The 12,585-nt window shown below is 44.4% G+C and overlaps 1 protein-coding gene across 1 annotated transcript in view; it reads left to right on the top strand.

The window, feature by feature from the left end:
- ZNF567 (zinc finger protein 567) overlaps window positions 1-12,585 on the top strand; it is a 159,305-nt gene that overhangs the window by 92,467 nt on the left and 54,253 nt on the right. The gene's annotated exons all lie outside the window — the stretch shown is intronic.

Consider the following 12,585-nt stretch of genomic DNA (forward strand, 5'->3'; position numbering starts at 1 on the left):
TTAGGAAGAATAAAAATTGGTTCTGGTTACATGTGAAAAGGATGGATGACTGTCTGCAATGGTCCAGAATCCTTACACCAGAAAGCCAAACAGAACTGTGAGGCCTCTTAAGCCCCACTTTTCAGTCCTGTCAGCACAACCTTTACAGTCAACCATATTAACCTGCACTTCCGCTGTAATACTGTCTGTGCCTACATTTCATTTTGCCCTTGGAAATGCCAGTTGTATCACAAACACTGCAAATGTGCTAAACCTCAACAGTAAAGGTTTTACCTCCATTTTCTGCCTTAATTTAGCCATACTTTTTCTAAGGATTCCTCTTCCTCTTTAGGCCTCTAGAGTTGATGTTGCTCATTTCCCATGCTTCACATCCCACAGATCCCAGAAAAAGGGTGTGTGTTATTTTTTATTTCCTACACATTTGTATCCCTCATTCTCATATAAAAGTCCTTCAGTGAGAGCTATGTCATATGCTTATATCACTTCCTGTAAGGTCGGATCTTAACAAACGGCACCGAGAAACAGAGGAAAGCTTCAAGTGAGCTTTATTAGGGAGCGCTCCTGGGCGAGGTTCACTGGTCCGAGAGAAAGGGGCCAGAAGTCGCACCCGGGCGAGGGTCGGGCAAGATTTTATAGGGGAAGAAGGGAAAGGGGTGTGGTCAATCTGGGAGGGCGCAGGGTATTCCTTATTTGGTGGTCTTTTCGGATATCCTGGGGGACCTTTAGTCCCGCCCCTCGAAAGGCGGGAAGGCTGGGCTGGGTTCAAAGTCCCCAGGTCAGTTCCTGGAACTGGGTGGTCCGGAGAATTTCGGTCTGATGCAACCTGTGAATCTGATTGTGTTCCCCTGCCTCGGGCCGGTTGGCCTTACATCCCGACATCTTTGGTGTAATGGGGCGGCGTTCTGATCTCTGGCTACTTCATGCTGAATGGGGGCGTCGAAAGGGGAGTCGGGCGACCAGAGGTCAGAGGCTTAGGGGAGACCAGTGAGAGGTTCTGTAGGAAGCAAGGTGTAAGGACCAAGGAGCATTTGGTTTGTGGCCACCCGAGATACTTCCTCCATGCGCCTGAGAAGGAACCTAAGAAAACAGGGAGCAAGCATGCTACGAAGAGGGTCTGGTCCGGGTTTGAAAGAGGGGTGTCAAAGAGTCCCTCTCGGCGGGCTGAGGGCCTCTACGACTTGGGGACAGGAGTGGGAAGGGGAGGTCCTGGTATCGGAGATAAGCAAGAGGGAGGCCGGGTTTAGGCGGGGGAAGAGGTCGAGGGAGATAGCAGGGTTTTCAATGAACAGCAGGTGGAACTCCTGGATGCGGGAGGGGCCCAGGAGGAGAGAGACTTGTGGCCTAGGAGGTCGACCAGCAGGTAGGAGGAAAACACGGTTAGTGGGTGGGCCAGAGTCAGTTTGAGTGTTTGTTTGGTCAGTTCAGCTGCGCTGCTAGGGCCCGAAGGCATGGTTGCCATCCCCGAATGGTTGGGTCTAGCTTTTTGGAGAGGTAAGCCACGGGGCGGTAGCAAGGCCCTACAGGCTGGGCAAGGAGTCCAGTGGCTATTCCGGCCTGTTCATCCACAAAAAGGTGAAAAGGTCGGTTTGGGTTGGGCAGAGAAAGGGGAAGAGAAGATATCAGAGCATTACGGAGGGTGAGAAAGGCCTTTTGAACGGCAGAAGGAGAGGTGAGGGGTCCTTGAGGGGTTTCTTTAGCGGCTAGATATAAGGGTTTAGCGAGGAGAGCAAAGTTAGGGATCCAGTGCCGGGAAAATCCTATAAGGCCCAAAAAGGAGAGAATTTGTTCCGCTGTTTCTGGAGGCTGGAGTTCACGGATAATCCGGGTGCGGTCGGCTGTTAGATCTTTTGTGGTAGGGGTAATAAGGTGGAGCCCCAGGTAGGTTACAGAAGATACAGGTAACTGAGCCTTGGCTGGGGAGACCCGATAACCGCGAGAGCCAAGGTAATTGAGGAGATCTGCAGTATGTTGTCTTGAGAGGCTGAGAGACGGGCTACAAAGGAGGAGGTCATCTGCATATTGAAGGAGTGTACTGGGGGTAAGGGAGCAGGAAGTGAGGTCCCGTGCGAGCACCTGACCGAAGAGGTGAGTACTGTCGCGGAAGCCCTGGGGAAGAACTGTCCAGGTGAGCTGACTGGAAGTATGAGTATCCGGATCCGTCCAGGTAAAGGCAAAGAGGAAATAGGAGTCGGGATGTAGGGCGATAGTGAAAAAGGCATCTTTGAGATCCAGAACCGTAAAGTGGGCTGTGGATGGGGGGATATGGGAGAGCAAGGTGTATGGGTTTGGTACTACTGGGTGGAGAGCAATTATGGCCTCATTGATTAGTCAGACGTCCTGGACCAGGCGATAATCCCCAGAGGCCTTGCGGACAGGCAGGATGGGGGTGTTGCAGGGAGAGTCAGTGGGGAAAAGGAGTCCCTGGTTTAGGAGTCTGGTGATAATAGGTTGTAGGCCCCTAAGGTGAGTCTCAGAGATGGGAAATTGGGGCCTTGATGGAAATTTGGAGGGGTCCTTTAGGCGGATGAGAACGGAGGAATGGTGTGTTGCTATTATGGGCTTAGAAGTATCCCAGACTTGGTGATTGATTGGGTTCGGTGTGACTGGAAGAGGGGGATAGGAGGGGGAGGGTTCTAGAGACAGGCCGAGAAGAGGAAGCAGGAGTTGGGAGGAGGCGACCTTAGGGTCAAGTCTAACCAGCTGGAGGGAGGCCTCTAAGTGGAAAAGGATGTCTCGGCCTAGCAAGGGAACTGGGCAGGATGGTATGACTAAGAAGAACTGAGTAAAAGGGAGTCCTTCGATATGACATGGGAGTGAACCGGTCTGGACTGGGAAGGATGGTTTGCCATCAATACCCATGACCGAGATCTGGGAAGGAGAAACTGGCCCGGAATAAGTAGGCAGGACCGAATAGGTAGCCCCCGTGTCCACCAGAAATGAGATGGACTTACCCGCTACCTGTAGCGTTACCCTGGGCTCGGCGAGGGTGATGGGGGTCTTCGAGTCCGGGCGCCGTCAGTCGTCAGCCAATCCCAGCAGTTCGAGTGGTAATCCCGTTGGGTCGGCCTGCCCCTCGCGTGGAGACGCTGAGGGAGGGCCAGTCGTAGGGCAGTCACTCTTCCAGTAGCCCGTTAGCCCGCAGCTGGGACAGGGCTTAGAAGGAGGTCGGGGATTGGGACATTGGCGAGCCCAGTGGCCTTCTTTTCCGCATTTGAAGCAGGCCCCCGGCGGGGTTGCCTTTTGCGGACCCCGTGGATGCTGTGATCCATGGGAGATGGCCGGCCTTAGGGCGGCTACAAGAGCTTGGGTTTGGAGGGCCACCTTCTGGTGCATCCGAGTCTGTCGGCTGGAGTCAGCCAAATCCTCACGGCCATTAAAGACTTTAAAGGCCATTTTTACCATATCTCGAATAGGGGTTTGAGGGCCGTCTTCCGCCCGTTTTAATTTCTTTCGGATATCCGGGGCTGATTGGGTGATAAAATGGGTGGCTAGGACCGCTGCCCCTGCCGGGGTGTCGGGGTCCAGCCGGGTGTAGAGAGGTAAGGCCTCTGTAAGGCGATTGAGAAAGATAGCTGGATTTTCGTTAGGTTCTTGGGTTATCTCTTTTAGTTTTTCAAAATTGACTACCTTATGAGCGGCGGCCTGCATGCCAGCCAGGAGACATTGGATCATGAGGTCGCGTTTACGACGGCCATCTTGGCCATCCTGATAAGTCCAGCCTGGATCGGTGCCAGGTACGGCAGTCGCTCCGACAGGCTTGAAGTTGTCGGTAAGTTGAACCTGATCTGCATGGTTTCGGGCAGCAGTTTGAATTCTTTCCCGTGGAGGTTGGAGAGGAGTTCTGAAGGGGGGAGTGGTAAGAGATTCGGGAGGGTTGGTTAGTGGGGAGGAATCCAAGGGGATTGAGGTTTTGGATGGAGGAGATGTTTGTTTGGCAAGGAGGATTTGAGAGGTAGAACAATTGACACAAAGGGAGGGGCGGGAGCGCAAATACCAAAAAACCTGGACATAGGGGACCTCAGACCATTTGCCCGTCCTGCAGCAGTAATTATCTAGATCACGGAGGATGTTAAAATCGAAAGTCCCTTCAGGATTGATTGTCTAGAGGATATTGTGGCCAGGCCACAGTGGAATAGAAAATAAGCCGTCGGCGACGGAGATCTTGGGAGAAACCATGGGCTGTAAAATTGGCTAGGAGACACTCCAGGGGCGTCTTAGGATCTGGTTTCGATTGTGAGGTTCCCATGACCCCCAGTCTGTTCCTGAGTGAATTGAGAGGGAGAGAGGCGTCCCTGGTCTCAGTCTCCAATTCACGGCAGGTCGGAGGGCGGTCAGGCGATTGGGAAGTCTCCACAATCACCCGAGGCCCGGCGGGTCGGAGAGCGGTCGGGCAACTGGGACGTCTCCACAGTTGCCCGAGGCCCGGAGAGAGGATGGAAAGGAGGGAGGAATCCCTGACGCGGCCGCGATTAAGGACAGGGAGTCCGATGGGCAGGGACTCTGAGGGTCGGAGGGAACAAGGGAGGGGGACTTACCCCGTTTTCTGCCGGATCGGGTGGATGAGTAGAGGTTCCCTGGTTGTCTCCTGGGGGAGCGGAGGAGCGGCCCGCGCGGTAACCCGTGAGGCTTTGTACCCCTCCCGGGTTTCGGCACCAAATGTAAGGTCGGATCTTAACAAACGGCACCGCGAAACAGAGGGAAGCTTCAAGTGAGCTTTATTAGGGAGCGCTCCTGGGCTAGGCTCACTGGTCCGAGAGAAAGGGGCCAGAGAAGTCGCACCCGGGCGAGGGTTGGGCAAGATTTTATAGGGGAAGAAGGGAAAGGGGTGTGGTAAATCTGGGAGGGCGCAGGGTATTCCTTATTTGGTGGTCTTTTCGGGTATCCTGGGGGACCGTTAGTCCCGCCCCTCGAAAGGCGGGAAGGCTGGGCTGGGTTCAAAGTCCCCCAGGTCAGTTCCTGGAACTGGGTGGTCCGGAATGTCTCCAGGGCAGTTTCTGGAACTGGGTGGTCCGGAGAATTTCGGTCTGATGCAACCTGTGAATCTGATTGTGTTCCCCTGCCTCGGGCCAGTTGGCCTTACACTTCCTATACTTCAAACTACTGTAACCTGTTCAAAACTCATTCTGGGAATATAGTTTTGAGAAAAACTTATAGATCTAAGCTTTTTTTGTTGTTTTTTAAATAAACTGTTGCATTTCAGCTAGACTTGCTCTAACTCATGCTGGTAGTTTTAAGGACTTATGTATCTGTGCTTATTTTCACAGAAACTGCTGTTTCAACTAGGTTTACTGATTTCCAGGTTGTGGGTTATATTATGCTTCCCAAGAAGATATGTTTAAGTCCTACCCCCAATACCTGTGAATGTGACTTTATTCGGAAACAGGGTCTTTGCAGATGTAATCAAGCTAAGATGAGATCACACTGGATTAAGGTGGGCCCTAAATCCAATAATTTGTCATAAAGAGAAGTTTTGGACATACAGAGGAGACAAGGGGAATAGGATCATGTGAAGAGATTGGAGTGATGCAACTACAAGCCAAGGAATGCCTGGGTCTACAAAAGTTGTAAGAGGCAAGGAAGGAGTCTTCCCTAGAACCTTCAGAGGGAGCATGGCCCTGATCACACCTGTGGGTTTTGGACTTCTAGCCTCCATAATTGTGAGAGAAAAACAAAATACCACAAACTTGGTGGCTTATCAAAATATCTGGTGGCTTGTTTTAAGCTTTGTGGTACTTTGCTATGGCAGCCCTAAGAAACAAACATTCCTCAGTGACTGAAAACTTCAACAGCAGTTTTTGAATTTTCTCTCTCTCTAGTTCCATTATCATTATCTGCATGGAAAACTTACCCAATTGGCTTGTCCGCCTCTTCTGTCATATACTTTCACAATGGTAGAGAATAGTAACGAAAGAGCACATATCATGTGCATTATAAACAAGTTTAAAAAGGGAACGTATATGTCACTTTCATTTATGCAATCAGATTTGAAAGCTTAAAATACTACCAAACTTATTCCAGCAGGACTCCAAATTGGCCAAACAGGAATTCTACAAGGAATGCCATAAATGGACTTTTGTTGTTCACTTTTGGTACACAATAAATGACAGAAAAAATAAAGACACATTTTTTAAAAGATAGAAAAAAATAAAAGGAAAAAACTCAAAATCATCCATAATCCCAGCTATTCAGGATTACCACTCTAACATTTGCTAACCATCCTTCTTCATATTTTATTCTGAACGTGTACAGAAAGTATATTTGTATAGAAATGGTTACTTATTTTACATCTTGTTTTGTTGGCTTCCCTATCACACTGCAGAAAATTATGTATTTCTATTGCACTGTAAAAACACGAGGGCAGTGGAGAACGCGACCTGAGGGTAATAAAATGTGCAACTTACACATAGCCCTCTGAGAAGGCCAGGCCTGAATGGTTATATATGATTGATGGGTGAGGAAATAGTGCCCTGAGTAGGAAAAGCCAGGTCTAGGCCATGCCACAATTTGGGCCAGCTCCCATCTCTTTCAAAGAACTCCATCTCCCATCATTTTAGGCATTCAATAATAAGGGATTTAAAAATGATGGAAACGATCACGAGTTTCTCTTGCGTTGGCTTTGCTCCTGATAGTTTTAAAATACCTGGTTAATTTGTCAATTTCTCTCTGTAGTTCTTTTAATTTGTTTAATATTCTCAGGCTATATTATTTAGCAACATACATGATTAGAATTATATCTTCCTTAGTGAATTGAAATGTTTACTGTTCTCTAGTGACTTTATCTCTAGTAATGTTTTCCTTCAAGACTACTTTGTTATTTAAATACAACAGCTTCCTCTTAGATACCATTTGCCTGGCATATCTTTTTCTGTATTTTTCACCTTTCTGTCCTTATCTTTTTAGAGATACACTTTGTAAAATGGCTTATAGCTGCTTTTAAAAAAGAATCCTATTTCATGATCTTTATTTTTTTTTTTTTTTTTAAATATATGTATATATTTATTTATTTTTTGGCTGCATTGGGTCTTCTTTGCTCTGCACGGGCTCTCTCTAGTTGCTGCGAGTGGGGGCTACTCTTCGTTGCGGTGCACGGACTCCTCATTGTGGTGGCTTCTCTTGTTGTGGAGCACGGGCTCTAGGTGCGTGGGTTTCAGTAGTTGTGGCTCGCGGACTCTAGGGCGCAGGCTCAGTAGTTGTGGCTCAGGGGCTCTAGAGTGCAGGCTCAGTAGTTGTGGCTCATGTGCTTAGTTGCTCCACGGCATGTGGGATCTTCCCGGATCAGGGCTCGAACCGTGTCCCCTGCATTGGCAGGTGAATTCTTAACCACTGTGCCACCAGGGAAGTCCCATGATCTTTACTTTTAACTGAAAAGTTGAGCCTATTTACATTTCCTTGATTAATGATGTACTTAGATTTATTTCTACTATTCATTATATGGTTTCTACTTATCTCCCATTTTTGTTGTTGCTTCCTCCTCATTTTCCTGCCTTTCTTTGGGTTGGTTTTTTTCTCACTCCATTATGTTCTTCTACTTTAGAAGTTTTCTCTCCCTGCCACCCCTCCTTCCCTTTCTTAGTGGCTACCCTGGTTATTTCAGCACATACACTTAAATCAGTACATCTGCCATCTTCCTGAAATAAAAGGATCTTACAATGCTTTAACCCAGTAACTCATTCACAAAAGTTTGCGTCTCAAAACTTTAGTTTTGTTAAGGCCACAAAACAGACATTATCATGGTTTTATAGTCACTATTACTTAATAAAAACATTTATATTAAACATCCTTTTGTATATTCAACCGTTGGTATATTTTAGTCTGGTCTCCGGTATTTTCTGTTTTACATATCAACCTATTTTCTACAAGATTCCTGACGTAGCATTGCTAGGAATTCCCCGGCTGCATATGCTAATCAGCACAGCTAATGCAGATGTGCCCTAAAGTTCACTCCTCTAACCGTCTGCATTTTCAGTTCTGTAGGATGACAATCTCATTATATAGAACTTTCATTCAATAACATACTCTCAAAATTTCCTGTGTGATATTCGTATGTGAATAAATGTCTCTCAAGTCTGATATTCATCTTAGGGTAGAAAAATAATCATTAGAGAAAAGCCATCATTAGTATGTTCTGGGTCAATTCCACAATACCCTCCTTCCCTGCCCCAGGGCACGCAGTTCAAATTGGACACATCTTAGGAATGTGTGAAATGAGGGGTGACTGTTGAGGAAAAAGGAATTTTTACTGAAAAGTTCGAGACTTAATTAAGATATATTTTATTGGGGACCTATGAGCATGCTTCAACACTTCAGTATGAGAGACCTCCTTTATCTCCTCAAACCTTGCACATTCCTTCCTCCGCTTTCGTTCTAACCAATTTCATCTTTCACTGAGAAAATACAATTAACCAAACACCCACCATCAAATTCCCCACCATCAAATTCTCAGATCTGCTTGCACTGACACTTACATTCTCTTCCCTCCTGTTCAGGGAAAGTAACCCAGTTCCTGTCAACCACTAACTGGGTCATCTCTGCAACAGCTCATCTTCTCCCGGCCTCCCAAATACTTTTGTCCTGAAGTGTTAACTTACAGTTTACAAATATACTCTACCCAGCTTTAATACCAAAACCAAAGAATCAAAACTCCCTTCCTTTATCTCACATCTGCCTCAAACTAACTTACCTCTGGGCTTCTAGTGAAACACTTAAAGGGTAGTCTACTCGTGCTGCCACCCTTCCTATCTTTACCTTCACCCTTTAACTCTAAGAAAGATAAACATTTATTGAGCACTTAAGGTGCTGAGTACTGTTCTAAGATTTTTTTTTTAAATGTTAATTATTTCTTAATCCTTACAACTCTATGAGAAGATGATGTACTGGAGATAAGGCAACTGAGGCACAAATGTTGCAAAACTTGCAGAAAGCCTCAGAAATAGTGGCAGGAACAGTTTTCAAACCTGAGAGCAGAGCCAAGTTCTTATCAATTTACCCTATGCTAAAGCAATGTGGTTTATGACCTCCGCAGTCCACCAAAAAGGCTTTTGAACAGGTTTACAGTGGCCTACATACTGCCAAATTTAAAGGACACTGGCTCATCATTTAATTTTGTAGTAAAATCAACAGAATGACCATTTCTATCTTCATATACTTAGTTTCCTTGGCTTCTAAGACACCATACTCTAAATAGGCTCCTGCCTCATTAGCATAGGAGATCAGCTACTTTTCTTTCCTCTGCGTGACTTCTAAACATTGGAGAGTACCAAGGCTCAAACCTAGGCCTTCTTATTTCCTCTAAAGACTGTACTTTACCTCAGGAATCTTATCCTAACACCTGTCTTTAATACTATCTGAAGGCTTATGATTCCAAATTCTCTGATTCCCACTTAGTGTCAAACAAGCTTTTGAAATCTAACGAACACACCTCAAACCAATTTTTTTTTTCTTAAAGGAAACTTTTTTTTTTTTGATATGGACCATTTTTAAAGTCTTTATTGAATTTTTGTTACAATATTGGTTGTTTTATGTTTGGTTTCTTGGCCGCGAAGCATGTGGGATCTTAGCTTCCCGGCTGCATTGGAAGTCTTAACCACTGGACCACCAGGGAAGTCCCTCTCAAACCAATTCCTGATTCTATTTCCTCCCAGACTGCTTCTCCATGGCCCCTAATATCTTAATCAGCTATCTGTAGAAGTTAAAAGTTGGCATTGTACTTGATGTCTTCCTGTTATCATGTACCTCATAAGTCCTGTCAGCTCACCTCCAAGTAAATCTCACAACTACCCATTTCCATCTCCAATGCAACATCTCTATCCTAACCTCTGTTACCTTGCTTCAGTGATTGATTAATCAGCCTCTGAAATGGCCACTCTGCCTCTCTACTCTTGCTCCCATTTCAACCCACTCTTCACAAAACATCAAATGATCTTGTCAAAATGTCAGTCATACTGCCACACTCAAGTCTCCTTTGGCAGATTCTCATGGTGCTTAATAAATCAAGTCTTTGACGCAATGGCCTATGACCCTTACATTATATGCTACATGGCTGTATCTTCAGCCACATCGTACACTTCCCCTGCCTCCCGAGCACACACAAGAGCACTAGTAAGATCTTAAGAGGGCAGCAGCATATTGTTTTGATATTCATTATGTATCTACTAAATGGCATCCAACATCCAATAAGTAGGCAAATTATTCGCCAAAGTTTGCAAGCGCCATCTCTCCCATCTATTACACTGTTGTCACAAAAAGCCATTAACTTGCTTTATAGTCTTAGCTCACCACTAAATAGATATAAAACACTAAGCTTGTCACTTACCTCTCATTTTTTCTAGATATAACATGGAGAAATAAGACTCTACTACCCAGTGGAGCTGCTGTGAAGACCATCAGTTCTCAAAGTGTGGCCCCTGGCACAGCAGCACCTGGGAACCTGTTAGAAATTCAAATTCTCAGCCCCCATCATGCCAGACTTACTGAATCAAGAACTCTTGAAATGGGACCCAGCAATAAACCCTCTAGATGATTCTAATGTACACTGAAGTTTAAAAATTTAGATGAAAACACTGGGGAAAAAAAAAAAGTAGAGCTAAATAAATGCCAGGTTATGTTGTTATTACTGCCTTGTATGACAGTATGGTGTTTGTTATGCACCAGTGGTAAATAGTAAAATTACAAAGTCAGGTTTTTCATAAAATAACTTGTGTTGGCTCTTTTAAACACAGAACACCTTAAACGTGAAATACATATATGCAGTATGTAAGCAAGGAAAGCAGAGACAGTATTGCTTAAATGACAGATATAACTAAGGAATACCTGAAACAGTTGATGAAAGGTTATCACTGAAAATTAGGATACTTGAGATTTTGTTGGGCTTGGGGCCAGGATAAAGATGTTTAATGGTCCCTCACATGGTTTGGGTATGATATAAGGTAGCTATTAATATGTATCCTGGCAACGTGGGCAATGTGGGAGTAACCACAATTTATCTTATAAATCTTGACTAATAATGATTCAGGTTTCCAATAATCTGGTCACTTGTATCTATTAGGATAGAGTAAGACAAATGTACTTATTAGGAAGTTCAGGTCATCTGCCTACTGACATACTAAAATGACGATTCTGGGGCTTCCCTGGTGGCGCAGTGGTTGAGAGTCTGCCTGCTGATGCAGGGGACACGGGTTCGTGCCCCGGTCTGGGAAAATCCCACATGCCGCGGAGCGGCTGGGCCCGTGAGCCATGGCCGCTGAGCCTGCACGTCCAGAGCCTGTGCTCCGCAACGGGAGAGGCCACAACAGTGAGAGGCCCGCATACTGCAAAAAAAAAAAAAAAAATCAAAACCTTTACTTTCAATGCATATGCTGTTCCCATGGAAATTTACAGGACAGCAAAATGGTCATTCCAAAGTCAGTTTATCTGAAAAACACAAATTATATGAAGTCTGTGTGTGTATCCTTATTTAAACTAAATGTTCTTAAAAATTCCTAAGTTCAAATGATGTCACAAAAGTGTTAGAAACGTGTAGACCATATAGTGTACACTATATCATGTAAAAATAAATTAAAACAGATTTGGATTATGCTGTCATTTTTAATTTTAATAAAATAGATAATTTCATACTACATAGAGAGCAAGTCCATCCACTCATCGATAAAATTTTAGAAATATTTTCTATAAAAAGTTTAGCTGACTGCGAATGAATCCATTAGAACATGATTTCTATAGGTACAGTGTTCCCATCCTCACCCCCATTCTTGTTAATTTTGAGAAAATTTAAAAATACAGAAAAGTACAAAAAATAAGACAAGATATCCATATACCACAATCCAGAATTAACCAGTATTTCAATATATTTTCTTGCAGTATTTTTTTTTTAAAGAGAAATGGACGTTTATATATAAAACTGAAGTCCCCTCTAACCAATCCAATCCCCCCCCTCTCCCACACGCATTCCCTTCCCTTCTCCACTCTTCACAGGCAACCACTATCAAGAGTTTGGTCTGTATCCTTCCAAACCATTTCAAAAACATTTAAAAAACATACATACATATATGTATCCATTACCAATATATAGCACTGAAATTTTGAGGGAAGTTTTATTCAAATTTACAAAACTGTCATCGTAATATATGTCATTCTGCAACTTTATCTTTCCCCCTCAACGTGATTTTTGAGATCTTTCTCTGTAATACATATAGATCTCACTTATTACATTTTACAGATATACAGTATTCCATCATAAGTACTTTCCATTTTGTTGCTGATGGGCATTTAAGTTGTTTCCAATTTATGACTACAACATATCATGCCACAGTAAATAGCCTGGTACACATTTCCTGAGCATACAAACTCAGAGTAGAATTGCTAGGTGTTTTTCAATTTGCTATAAGGAATGTTTCCCAACTCCCAAGGTCATAACCCTTTCAGTATATAAATTTTTCATATTACTATTTTTAACCTAACCCCCTTGGATCTTACCTTTGTGTATAGTTCGTATTTTTTTTTGTCCCTTGGAGAACAAATTACCTCCAAATCATTTTTTAAATAGTCCCATTATATTCTCATCTCCTGATGCCATTTCTATATTATAAA

Source organism: Phocoena phocoena, chromosome 20 (assembly GCF_963924675.1).
Source record: "Phocoena phocoena chromosome 20, mPhoPho1.1, whole genome shotgun sequence".
Classification (NCBI taxonomy): domain Eukaryota; kingdom Metazoa; phylum Chordata; class Mammalia; order Artiodactyla; family Phocoenidae; genus Phocoena; species Phocoena phocoena.